This window comes from Rhinoderma darwinii (genome assembly GCF_050947455.1).
Source record: "Rhinoderma darwinii isolate aRhiDar2 chromosome 5 unlocalized genomic scaffold, aRhiDar2.hap1 SUPER_5_unloc_26, whole genome shotgun sequence".
Classification (NCBI taxonomy): Eukaryota; Metazoa; Chordata; class Amphibia; order Anura; family Rhinodermatidae; genus Rhinoderma; species Rhinoderma darwinii.
This window is the reverse complement of record NW_027461783.1, coordinates 505163-517215: the sequence shown is the minus strand read 5'-3', so window position 1 is coordinate 517215 and position 12053 is coordinate 505163. Positions and strand designations below refer to the sequence as shown.

The window sequence follows — 12053 nt, the reverse complement described above, 5'->3', positions numbered from 1 at the left end:
GGCCGCCAGGCTGTCTTTTTTTTGCACAGCTAGTTGCCTCCAGGAGGCCACAAGAGGGAGACAAGGGACTGCAAAATGGAAAATAGGCATCCACCAACTTTACAGACAACTTCTCCTTGCTCCTACAACCTCCATCCTTGCACAGTTTGTTATTCTTCTAGGTAACATAGTAACAAATCCAAATTGCTGCTCTCTTTGTAGGCAAGCAAGGCTTTGTTGCAACTGCAATTCTTACTTCTTCTTGAAATGTAGGGACGACAGTACATTCCATCACATCCATCTAGTGTACACAGGTAGGTCCATTGTGGCGGGCAGGCGAGCGGGCGGGCTGCTTTATTGGCTGTTTGCTGTTCCCCTACTCCACTCCGCTATTTGACTGTTGTGCTGCATCAATCAATCAATCAATCAATCAATCAATCAATCAATCAGTGGCTGGCTCAGGTGCAGCTCTTTAACTTACCTAAAAGGGAGGGCGGAGAGAAGACAAGGAAGGTGAATGAGGTGTTCCAATGTGAAATGCCGGAAACACAGAAACACAGACGACACACAACAAGAGGTGGCAATCTATTCATTAATTGCATTTAATCAATGAGCTCATTATCACTCATGCATTGTCCAACAGGTGTTGAAATAATGGGATTAAAAGGGGAGATCCCTTCAGAAAGACAGAAACAATAGCAAAGACAAAAAACACTTTTGGAATCTGCTTTTAGTCAACACATAAGGAAAGGGTGCACCGGTCCTGGAAATACTGCAATACCAGGTCAATGCGTGGAGTGGACAGAGCAAGCTCTATTTCCATCTCCCTGTTCTAAAAATCCATTTAATATATGGTCCCCAGATAGGGGACGTATCAGATATTAAACTGATAAGAACAGATACTACACTTGATCTTAGCCAAAAGGCCGAGAAGCGATAACCCGAACGGGCCGCGCGTTGCCCGAGCCTGCCCGATACTGCTGTTCAGCCCTTGCAGCGATTCAGCCTACTTCTAGGCAATTCCATGGGGCCCTGCAGGCTCACACACTCACAGCTACACGGGAGGTGAATAAAGGCCGGAGAGGAAGCCAGACAGGATTTGCTTCTTTTGCTTGCACCACAATGCAGTGCTGAAAGAGGAGGAATCTACATAAAAACGCCTTCCTGGCAACGCCCAAATGCCCTGCTGCCATGCAGATAAACACTGGCAGCGGCAGCAAGTGCATGCCCACAGCCACCCCTTGTTCCTTCACACCTTGTATCAGCTGTAATCCAGTCCAGTCCAGTGCTGCCTGCTGAGCAGCACTGACCAACACTGCCTGGGCCCAGGCTTTTATCTCTGAGGCCCCATTATGATGTCAGAAAGCTGGCTCTGGAATCCTGAGGGCTCCACTATGACACGTGCAAAGTTCCGTCTGAACTTTATATAAGACGGTGAGGCTCAGTCAGTCACTCAGTGTTGCCTGAGAGGGCAACACTGCAACAGCCGGCCGCCAGGCTGTCTTTTTTTTGCACAGCTAGTTGCCTCCAGGAGGCCACAAGAGGGAGACAAGGGACTGCAAAATGGAAAATAGGCATCCACCAACTTTACAGACAACTTCTCCTTGCTCCTACAACCTCCATCCTTGCACAGTTTGTTATTCTTCTAGGTAACATAGTAACAAATCCAAATTGCTGCTCTCTTTGTAGGCAAGCAAGGCTTTGTTGCAACTGCAATTCTTACTTCTTCTTGAAATGTAGGGACGACAGTACATTCCATCACATCCATCTAGTGTACACAGGTAGGTCCATTGTGGCGGGCAGGCGAGCGGGCGGGCTGCTTTATTGGCTGTTTGCTGTTCCCCTACTCCACTCCACTATTTGACTGTTGTGCTGCATCAATCAATCAATCAATCAATCAATCAATCAATCAGTGGCTGGCTCAGGTGCAGCTCTTTAACTTACCTAAAAGGGAGGGCGGAGAGAAGACAAGGAAGGTGAATGAGGTGTTCCAATGTGAAATGCCGGAAACACAGAAACACAGACGACACACAACAAGAGGTGGCAATCTATTCATTAATTGCATTTAATCAATGAGCTCATTATCACTCATGCATTGTCCAACAGGTGTTGAAATAATGGGATTAAAAGGGGAGATCCCTTCAGAAAGACAGAAACAATAGCAAAGACAAAAAACACTTTTGGAATCTGCTTTTAGTCAACACATAAGGAAAGGGTGCACCGGTCCTGGAAATACTGCAATACCAGGTCAATGCGTGGAGTGGACAGAGCAAGCTCTATTTCCATCTCCCTGTTCTAAAAATCCATTTAATATATGGTCCCCAGATAGGGGACGTATCAGATATTAAACTGATAAGAACAGATACTACACTTGATCTTAGCCAAAAGGCCGAGAAGCGATAACCCGAACGGGCCGCGCGTTGCCCGAGCCTGCCCGATACTGCTGTTCAGCCCTTGCAGCGATTCAGCCTACTTCTAGGCAATTCCATGGGGCCCTGCAGGCTCACACACTCACAGCTACACGGGAGGTGAATAAAGGCCGGAGAGGAAGCCAGACAGGATTTGCTTCTTTTGCTTGCACCACAATGCAGTGCTGAAAGAGGAGGAATCTACATAAAAACGCCTTCCTGGCAACGCCCAAATGCCCTGCTGCCATGCAGATAAACACTGGCAGCGGCAGCAAGTGCATGCCCACAGCCACCCCTTGTTCCTTCACACCTTGTATCAGCTGTAATCCAGTCCAGTCCAGTGCTGCCTGCTGAGCAGCACTGACCAACACTGCCTGGGCCCAGGCTTTTATCTCTGAGGCCCCATTATGATGTCAGAAAGCTGGCTCTGGAATCCTGAGGGCTCCACTATGACACGTGCAAAGTTCCGTCTGAACTTTATATAAGACGGTGAGGCTCAGTCAGTCACTCAGTGTTGCCTGAGAGGGCAACACTGCAACAGCCGGCCGCCAGGCTGTCTTTTTTTTGCACAGCTAGTTGCCTCCAGGAGGCCACAAGAGGGAGACAAGGGACTGCAAAATGGAAAATAGGCATCCACCAACTTTACAGACAACTTCTCCTTGCTCCTACAACCTCCATCCTTGCACAGTTTGTTATTCTTCTAGGTAACATAGTAACAAATCCAAATTGCTGCTCTCTTTGTAGGCAAGCAAGGCTTTGTTGCAACTGCAATTCTTACTTCTTCTTGAAATGTAGGGACGACAGTACATTCCATCACATCCATCTAGTGTACACAGGTAGGTCCATTGTGGCGGGCAGGCGAGCGGGCGGGCTGCTTTATTGGCTGTTTGCTGTTCCCCTACTCCACTCCACTATTTGACTGTTGTGCTGCATCAATCAATCAATCAATCAATCAATCAATCAATCAATCAATCAATCAATCAATCAGTGGCTGGCTCAGGTGCAGCTCTTTAACTTACCTAAAAGGGAGGGCGGAGAGAAGACAAGGAAGGTGAATGAGGTGTTCCAATGTGAAATGCCGGAAACACAGAAACACAGACGACACACAACAAGAGGTGGCAATCTATTCATTAATTGCATTTAATCAATGAGCTCATTATCACTCATGCATTGTCCAACAGGTGTTGAAATAATGGGATTAAAAGGGGAGATCCCTTCAGAAAGACAGAAACAATAGCAAAGACAAAAAACACTTTTGGAATCTGCTTTTAGTCAACACATAAGGAAAGGGTGCACCGGTCCTGGAAATACTGCAATACCAGGTCAATGCGTGGAGTGGACAGAGCAAGCTCTATTTCCATCTCCCTGTTCTAAAAATCCATTTAATATATGGTCCCCAGATAGGGGACGTATCAGATATTAAACTGATAAGAACAGATACTACACTTGATCTTAGCCAAAAGGCCGAGAAGCGATAACCCGAACGGGCCGCGCGTTGCCCGAGCCTGCCCGATACTGCTGTTCAGCCCTTGCAGCGATTCAGCCTACTTCTAGGCAATTCCATGGGGCCCTGCAGGCTCACACACTCACAGCTACACGGGAGGTGAATAAAGGCCGGAGAGGAAGCCAGACAGGATTTGCTTCTTTTGCTTGCACCACAATGCAGTGCTGAAAGAGGAGGAATCTACATAAAAACGCCTTCCTGGCAACGCCCAAATGCCCTGCTGCCATGCAGATAAACACTGGCAGCGGCAGCAAGTGCATGCCCACAGCCACCCCTTGTTCCTTCACACCTTGTATCAGCTGTAATCCAGTCCAGTCCAGTGCTGCCTGCTGAGCAGCACTGACCAACACTGCCTGGGCCCAGGCTTTTATCTCTGAGGCCCCATTATGATGTCAGAAAGCTGGCTCTGGAATCCTGAGGGCTCCACTATGACACGTGCAAAGTTCCGTCTGAACTTTATATAAGACGGTGAGGCTCAGTCAGTCACTCAGTGTTGCCTGAGAGGGCAACACTGCAACAGCCGGCCGCCAGGCTGTCTTTTTTTTGCACAGCTAGTTGCCTCCAGGAGGCCACAAGAGGGAGACAAGGGACTGCAAAATGGAAAATAGGCATCCACCAACTTTACAGACAACTTCTCCTTGCTCCTACAACCTCCATCCTTGCACAGTTTGTTATTCTTCTAGGTAACATAGTAACAAATCCAAATTGCTGCTCTCTTTGTAGGCAAGCAAGGCTTTGTTGCAACTGCAATTCTTACTTCTTCTTGAAATGTAGGGACGACAGTACATTCCATCACATCCATCTAGTGTACACAGGTAGGTCCATTGTGGCGGGCAGGCGAGCGGGCGGGCTGCTTTATTGGCTGTTTGCTGTTCCCCTACTCCACTCCACTATTTGACTGTTGTGCTGCATCAATCAATCAATCAATCAATCAATCAATCAATCAATCAGTGGCTGGCTCAGGTGCAGCTCTTTAACTTACCTAAAAGGGAGGGCGGAGAGAAGACAAGGAAGGTGAATGAGGTGTTCCAATGTGAAATGCCGGAAACACAGAAACACAGACGACACACAACAAGAGGTGGCAATCTATTCATTAATTGCATTTAATCAATGAGCTCATTATCACTCATGCATTGTCCAACAGGTGTTGAAATAATGGGATTAAAAGGGGAGATCCCTTCAGAAAGACAGAAACAATAGCAAAGACAAAAAACACTTTTGGAATCTGCTTTTAGTCAACACATAAGGAAAGGGTGCACCGGTCCTGGAAATACTGCAATACCAGGTCAATGCGTGGAGTGGACAGAGCAAGCTCTATTTCCATCTCCCTGTTCTAAAAATCCATTTAATATATGGTCCCCAGATAGGGGACGTATCAGATATTAAACTGATAAGAACAGATACTACACTTGATCTTAGCCAAAAGGCCGAGAAGCGATAACCCGAACGGGCCGCGCGTTGCCCGAGCCTGCCCAATACTGCTGTTCAGCCATTGCAGCGATTCAGCCTACTTCTAGGCAATTCCATGGGGCCCTGCAGGCTCACACACTCACAGCTACACGGGAGGTGAATAAAGGCCGGAGAGGAAGCCAGACAGGATTTGCTTCTTTTGCTTGCACCACAATGCAGTGCTGAAAGAGGAGGAATCTACATAAAAACGCCTTCCTGGCAACGCCCAAATGCCCTGCTGCCATGCAGATAAACACTGGCAGCGGCAGCAAGTGCATGCCCACAGCCACCCCTTGTTCCTTCACACCTTGTATCAGCTGTAATCCAGTCCAGTCCAGTGCTGCCTGCTGAGCAGCACTGACCAACACTGCCTGGGCCCAGGCTTTTATCTCTGAGGCCCCATTATGATGTCAGAAAGCTGGCTCTGGAATCCTGAGGGCTCCACTATGACACGTGCAAAGTTCCGTCTGAACTTTATATAAGACGGTGAGGCTCAGTCAGTCACTCAGTGTTGCCTGAGAGGGCAACACTGCAACAGCCGGCCGCCAGGCTGTCTTTTTTTTGCACAGCTAGTTGCCTCCAGGAGGCCACAAGAGGGAGACAAGGGACTGCAAAATGGAAAATAGGCATCCACCAACTTTACAGACAACTTCTCCTTGCTCCTACAACCTCCATCCTTGCACAGTTTGTTATTCTTCTAGGTAACATAGTAACAAATCCAAATTGCTGCTCTCTTTGTAGGCAAGCAAGGCTTTGTTGCAACTGCAATTCTTACTTCTTCTTGAAATGTAGGGACGACAGTACATTCCATCACATCCATCTAGTGTACACAGGTAGGTCCATTGTGGCGGGCAGGCGAGCGGGCGGGCTGCTTTATTGGCTGTTTGCTGTTCCCCTACTCCACTCCACTATTTGACTGTTGTGCTGCATCAATCAATCAATCAATCAATCAATCAATCAATCAGTGGCTGGCTCAGGTGCAGCTCTTTAACTTACCTAAAAGGGAGGGCGGAGAGAAGACAAGGAAGGTGAATGAGGTGTTCCAATGTGAAATGCCGGAAACACAGAAACACAGACGACACACAACAAGAGGTGGCAATCTATTCATTAATTGCATTTAATCAATGAGCTCATTATCACTCATGCATTGTCCAACAGGTGTTGAAATAATGGGATTAAAAGGGGAGATCCCTTCAGAAAGACAGAAACAATAGCAAAGACAAAAAACACTTTTGGAATCTGCTTTTAGTCAACACATAAGGAAAGGGTGCACCGGTCCTGGAAATACTGCAATACCAGGTCAATGCGTGGAGTGGACAGAGCAAGCTCTATTTCCATCTCCCTGTTCTAAAAATCCATTTAATATATGGTCCCCAGATAGGGGACGTATCAGATATTAAACTGATAAGAACAGATACTACACTTGATCTTAGCCAAAAGGCCGAGAAGCGATAACCCGAACGGGCCGCGCGTTGCCCGAGCCTGCCCGATACTGCTGTTCAGCCCTTGCAGCGATTCAGCCTACTTCTAGGCAATTCCATGGGGCCCTGCAGGCTCACACACTCACAGCTACACGGGAGGTGAATAAAGGCCGGAGAGGAAGCCAGACAGGATTTGCTTCTTTTGCTTGCACCACAATGCAGTGCTGAAAGAGGAGGAATCTACATAAAAACGCCTTCCTGGCAACGCCCAAATGCCCTGCTGCCATGCAGATAAACACTGGCAGCGGCAGCAAGTGCATGCCCACAGCCACCCCTTGTTCCTTCACACCTTGTATCAGCTGTAATCCAGTCCAGTCCAGTGCTGCCTGCTGAGCAGCACTGACCAACACTGCCTGGGCCCAGGCTTTTATCTCTGAGGCCCCATTATGATGTCAGAAAGCTGGCTCTGGAATCCTGAGGGCTCCACTATGACACGTGCAAAGTTCCGTCTGAACTTTATATAAGACGGTGAGGCTCAGTCAGTCACTCAGTGTTGCCTGAGAGGGCAACACTGCAACAGCCGGCCGCCAGGCTGTCTTTTTTTTGCACAGCTAGTTGCCTCCAGGAGGCCACAAGAGGGAGACAAGGGACTGCAAAATGGAAAATAGGCATCCACCAACTTTACAGACAACTTCTCCTTGCTCCTACAACCTCCATCCTTGCACAGTTTGTTATTCTTCTAGGTAACATAGTAACAAATCCAAATTGCTGCTCTCTTTGTAGGCAAGCAAGGCTTTGTTGCAACTGCAATTCTTACTTCTTCTTGAAATGTAGGGACGACAGTACATTCCATCACATCCATCTAGTGTACACAGGTAGGTCCATTGTGGCGGGCAGGCGAGCGGGCGGGCTGCTTTATTGGCTGTTTGCTGTTCCCCTACTCCACTCCACTATTTGACTGTTGTGCTGCATCAATCAATCAATCAATCAATCAATCAATCAATCAATCAATCAGTGGCTGGCTCAGGTGCAGCTCTTTAACTTACCTAAAAGGGAGGGCGGAGAGAAGACAAGGAAGGTGAATGAGGTGTTCCAATGTGAAATGCCGGAAACACAGAAACACAGACGACACACAACAAGAGGTGGCAATCTATTCATTAATTGCATTTAATCAATGAGCTCATTATCACTCATGCATTGTCCAACAGGTGTTGAAATAATGGGATTAAAAGGGGAGATCCCTTCAGAAAGACAGAAACAATAGCAAAGACAAAAAACACTTTTGGAATCTGCTTTTAGTCAACACATAAGGAAAGGGTGCACCGGTCCTGGAAATACTGCAATACCAGGTCAATGCGTGGAGTGGACAGAGCAAGCTCTATTTCCATCTCCCTGTTCTAAAAATCCATTTAATATATGGTCCCCAGATAGGGGACGTATCAGATATTAAACTGATAAGAACAGATACTACACTTGATCTTAGCCAAAAGGCCGAGAAGCGATAACCCGAACGGGCCGCGCGTTGCCCGAGCCTGCCCGATACTGCTGTTCAGCCCTTGCAGCGATTCAGCCTACTTCTAGGCAATTCCATGGGGCCCTGCAGGCTCACACACTCACAGCTACACGGGAGGTGAATAAAGGCCGGAGAGGAAGCCAGACAGGATTTGCTTCTTTTGCTTGCACCACAATGCAGTGCTGAAAGAGGAGGAATCTACATAAAAACGCCTTCCTGGCAACGCCCAAATGCCCTGCTGCCATGCAGATAAACACTGGCAGCGGCAGCAAGTGCATGCCCACAGCCACCCCTTGTTCCTTCACACCTTGTATCAGCTGTAATCCAGTCCAGTCCAGTGCTGCCTGCTGAGCAGCACTGACCAACACTGCCTGGGCCCAGGCTTTTATCTCTGAGGCCCCATTATGATGTCAGAAAGCTGGCTCTGGAATCCTGAGGGCTCCACTATGACACGTGCAAAGTTCCGTCTGAACTTTATATAAGACGGTGAGGCTCAGTCAGTCACTCAGTGTTGCCTGAGAGGGCAACACTGCAACAGCCGGCCGCCAGGCTGTCTTTTTTTTGCACAGCTAGTTGCCTCCAGGAGGCCACAAGAGGGAGACAAGGGACTGCAAAATGGAAAATAGGCATCCACCAACTTTACAGACAACTTCTCCTTGCTCCTACAACCTCCATCCTTGCACAGTTTGTTATTCTTCTAGGTAACATAGTAACAAATCCAAATTGCTGCTCTCTTTGTAGGCAAGCAAGGCTTTGTTGCAACTGCAATTCTTACTTCTTCTTGAAATGTAGGGACGACAGTACATTCCATCACATCCATCTAGTGTACACAGGTAGGTCCATTGTGGCGGGCAGGCGAGCGGGCGGGCTGCTTTATTGGCTGTTTGCTGTTCCCCTACTCCACTCCACTATTTGACTGTTGTGCTGCATCAATCAATCAATCAATCAATCAATCAATCAATCAATCAATCAATCAATCAGTGGCTGGCTCAGGTGCAGCTCTTTAACTTACCTAAAAGGGAGGGCGGAGAGAAGACAAGGAAGGTGAATGAGGTGTTCCAATGTGAAATGCCGGAAACACAGAAACACAGACGACACACAACAAGAGGTGGCAATCTATTCATTAATTGCATTTAATCAATGAGCTCATTATCACTCATGCATTGTCCAACAGGTGTTGAAATAATGGGATTAAAAGGGGAGATCCCTTCAGAAAGACAGAAACAATAGCAAAGACAAAAAACACTTTTGGAATCTGCTTTTAGTCAACACATAAGGAAAGGGTGCACCGGTCCTGGAAATACTGCAATACCAGGTCAATGCGTGGAGTGGACAGAGCAAGCTCTATTTCCATCTCCCTGTTCTAAAAATCCATTTAATATATGGTCCCCAGATAGGGGACGTATCAGATATTAAACTGATAAGAACAGATACTACACTTGATCTTAGCCAAAAGGCCGAGAAGCGATAACCCGAACGGGCCGCGCGTTGCCCGAGCCTGCCCGATACTGCTGTTCAGCCCTTGCAGCGATTCAGCCTACTTCTAGGCAATTCCATGGGGCCCTGCAGGCTCACACACTCACAGCTACACGGGAGGTGAATAAAGGCCGGAGAGGAAGCCAGACAGGATTTGCTTCTTTTGCTTGCACCACAATGCAGTGCTGAAAGAGGAGGAATCTACATAAAAACGCCTTCCTGGCAACGCCCAAATGCCCTGCTGCCATGCAGATAAACACTGGCAGCGGCAGCAAGTGCATGCCCACAGCCACCCCTTGTTCCTTCACACCTTGTATCAGCTGTAATCCAGTCCAGTCCAGTGCTGCCTGCTGAGCAGCACTGACCAACACTGCCTGGGCCCAGGCTTTTATCTCTGAGGCCCCATTATGATGTCAGAAAGCTGGCTCTGGAATCCTGAGGGCTCCACTATGACACGTGCAAAGTTCCGTCTGAACTTTATATAAGACGGTGAGGCTCAGTCAGTCACTCAGTGTTGCCTGAGAGGGCAACACTGCAACAGCCGGCCGCCAGGCTGTCTTTTTTTTGCACAGCTAGTTGCCTCCAGGAGGCCACAAGAGGGAGACAAGGGACTGCAAAATGGAAAATAGGCATCCACCAACTTTACAGACAACTTCTCCTTGCTCCTACAACCTCCATCCTTGCACAGTTTGTTATTCTTCTAGGTAACATAGTAACAAATCCAAATTGCTGCTCTCTTTGTAGGCAAGCAAGGCTTTGTTGCAACTGCAATTCTTACTTCTTCTTGAAATGTAGGGACGACAGTACATTCCATCACATCCATCTAGTGTACACAGGTAGGTCCATTGTGGCGGGCAGGCGAGTGGGCGGGCTGCTTTATTGGCTGTTTGCTGTTCCCCTACTCCACTCCACTATTTGACTGTTGTGCTGCATCAATCAATCAATCAATCAATCAATCAATCAATCAATCAATCAATCAGTGGCTGGCTCAGGTGCAGCTCTTTAACTTACCTAAAAGGGAGGGCGGAGAGAAGACAAGGAAGGTGAATGAGGTGTTCCAATGTGAAATGCCGGAAACACAGAAACACAGACGACACACAACAAGAGGTGGCAATCTATTCATTAATTGCATTTAATCAATGAGCTCATTATCACTCATGCATTGTCCAACAGGTGTTGAAATAATGGGATTAAAAGGGGAGATCCCTTCAGAAAGACAGAAACAATAGCAAAGACAAAAAACACTTTTGGAATCTGCTTTTAGTCAACACATAAGGAAAGGGTGCACCGGTCCTGGAAATACTGCAATACCAGGTCAATGCGTGGAGTGGACAGAGCAAGCTCTATTTCCATCTCCCTGTTCTAAAAATCCATTTAATATATGGTCCCCAGATAGGGGACGTATCAGATATTAAACTGATAAGAACAGATACTACACTTGATCTTAGCCAAAAGGCCGAGAAGCGATAACCCGAACGGGCCGCGCGTTGCCCGAGCCTGCCCGATACTGCTGTTCAGCCCTTGCAGCGATTCAGCCTACTTCTAGGCAATTCCATGGGGCCCTGCAGGCTCACACACTCACAGCTACACGGGAGGTGAATAAAGGCCGGAGAGGAAGCCAGACAGGATTTGCTTCTTTTGCTTGCACCACAATGCAGTGCTGAAAGAGGAGGAATCTACATAAAAACGCCTTCCTGGCAACGCCCAAATGCCCTGCTGCCATGCAGATAAACACTGGCAGCGGCAGCAAGTGCATGCCCACAGCCACCCCTTGTTCCTTCACACCTTGTATCAGCTGTAATCCAGTCCAGTCCAGTGCTGCCTGCTGAGCAGCACTGACCAACACTGCCTGGGCCCAGGCTTTTATCTCTGAGGCCCCATTATGATGTCAGAAAGCTGGCTCTGGAATCCTGAGGGCTCCACTATGACACGTGCAAAGTTCCGTCTGAACTTTATATAAGACGGTGAGGCTCAGTCAGTCACTCAGTGTTGCCTGAGAGGGCAACACTGCAACAGCCGGCCGCCAGGCTGTCTTTTTTTTGCACAGCTAGTTGCCTCCAGGAGGCCACAAGAGGGAGACAAGGGACTGCAAAATGGAAAATAGGCATCCACCAACTTTACAGACAACTTCTCCTTGCTCCTACAACCTCCATCCTTGCACAGTTTGTTATTCTTCTAGGTAACATAGTAACAAATCCAAATTGCTGCTCTCTTTGTAGGCAAGCAAGGCTTTGTTGCAACTGCAATTCTTACTTCTTCTTGAAATGTAGGGACGACAGTACATTCCATCACATCCATCTAGT

General features: G+C 47.8%; 8 non-coding genes across 8 annotated transcripts; all 8 read right to left on the bottom strand.

Annotated features, from left to right (window-relative positions):
• Positions 1 to 726: 726 nt before the first annotated feature.
• Positions 727 to 917, bottom strand: LOC142688743 (U2 spliceosomal RNA). The gene has a single exon (XR_012857799.1). It is a non-coding gene; the product is annotated as a U2 spliceosomal RNA (small nuclear RNA).
• A 1272-nt stretch (positions 918 to 2189) lies between these two features.
• LOC142688742 (U2 spliceosomal RNA) lies at positions 2190 to 2380 on the bottom strand. The gene has a single exon (XR_012857798.1). It is a non-coding gene; the product is annotated as a U2 spliceosomal RNA (small nuclear RNA).
• Positions 2381 to 3672: 1292 nt separating this feature from the next.
• On the bottom strand, positions 3673 to 3863 carry LOC142688741 (U2 spliceosomal RNA). Its single transcript, XR_012857797.1, has one exon. It is a non-coding gene; the product is annotated as a U2 spliceosomal RNA (small nuclear RNA).
• Positions 3864 to 5139: 1276 nt separating this feature from the next.
• On the bottom strand, positions 5140 to 5330 carry LOC142688740 (U2 spliceosomal RNA). Its single transcript, XR_012857796.1, has one exon. It is a non-coding gene; the product is annotated as a U2 spliceosomal RNA (small nuclear RNA).
• A 1272-nt stretch (positions 5331 to 6602) lies between these two features.
• LOC142688739 (U2 spliceosomal RNA) lies at positions 6603 to 6793 on the bottom strand. The gene has a single exon (XR_012857795.1). It is a non-coding gene; the product is annotated as a U2 spliceosomal RNA (small nuclear RNA).
• A 1280-nt stretch (positions 6794 to 8073) lies between these two features.
• On the bottom strand, positions 8074 to 8264 carry LOC142688738 (U2 spliceosomal RNA). Its single transcript, XR_012857794.1, has one exon. It is a non-coding gene; the product is annotated as a U2 spliceosomal RNA (small nuclear RNA).
• Positions 8265 to 9552: 1288 nt separating this feature from the next.
• On the bottom strand, positions 9553 to 9743 carry LOC142688737 (U2 spliceosomal RNA). The gene has a single exon (XR_012857793.1). It is a non-coding gene; the product is annotated as a U2 spliceosomal RNA (small nuclear RNA).
• A 1284-nt stretch (positions 9744 to 11027) lies between these two features.
• Positions 11028 to 11218, bottom strand: LOC142688736 (U2 spliceosomal RNA). Its single transcript, XR_012857792.1, has one exon. It is a non-coding gene; the product is annotated as a U2 spliceosomal RNA (small nuclear RNA).
• Positions 11219 to 12053: the final 835 nt, after the last annotated feature.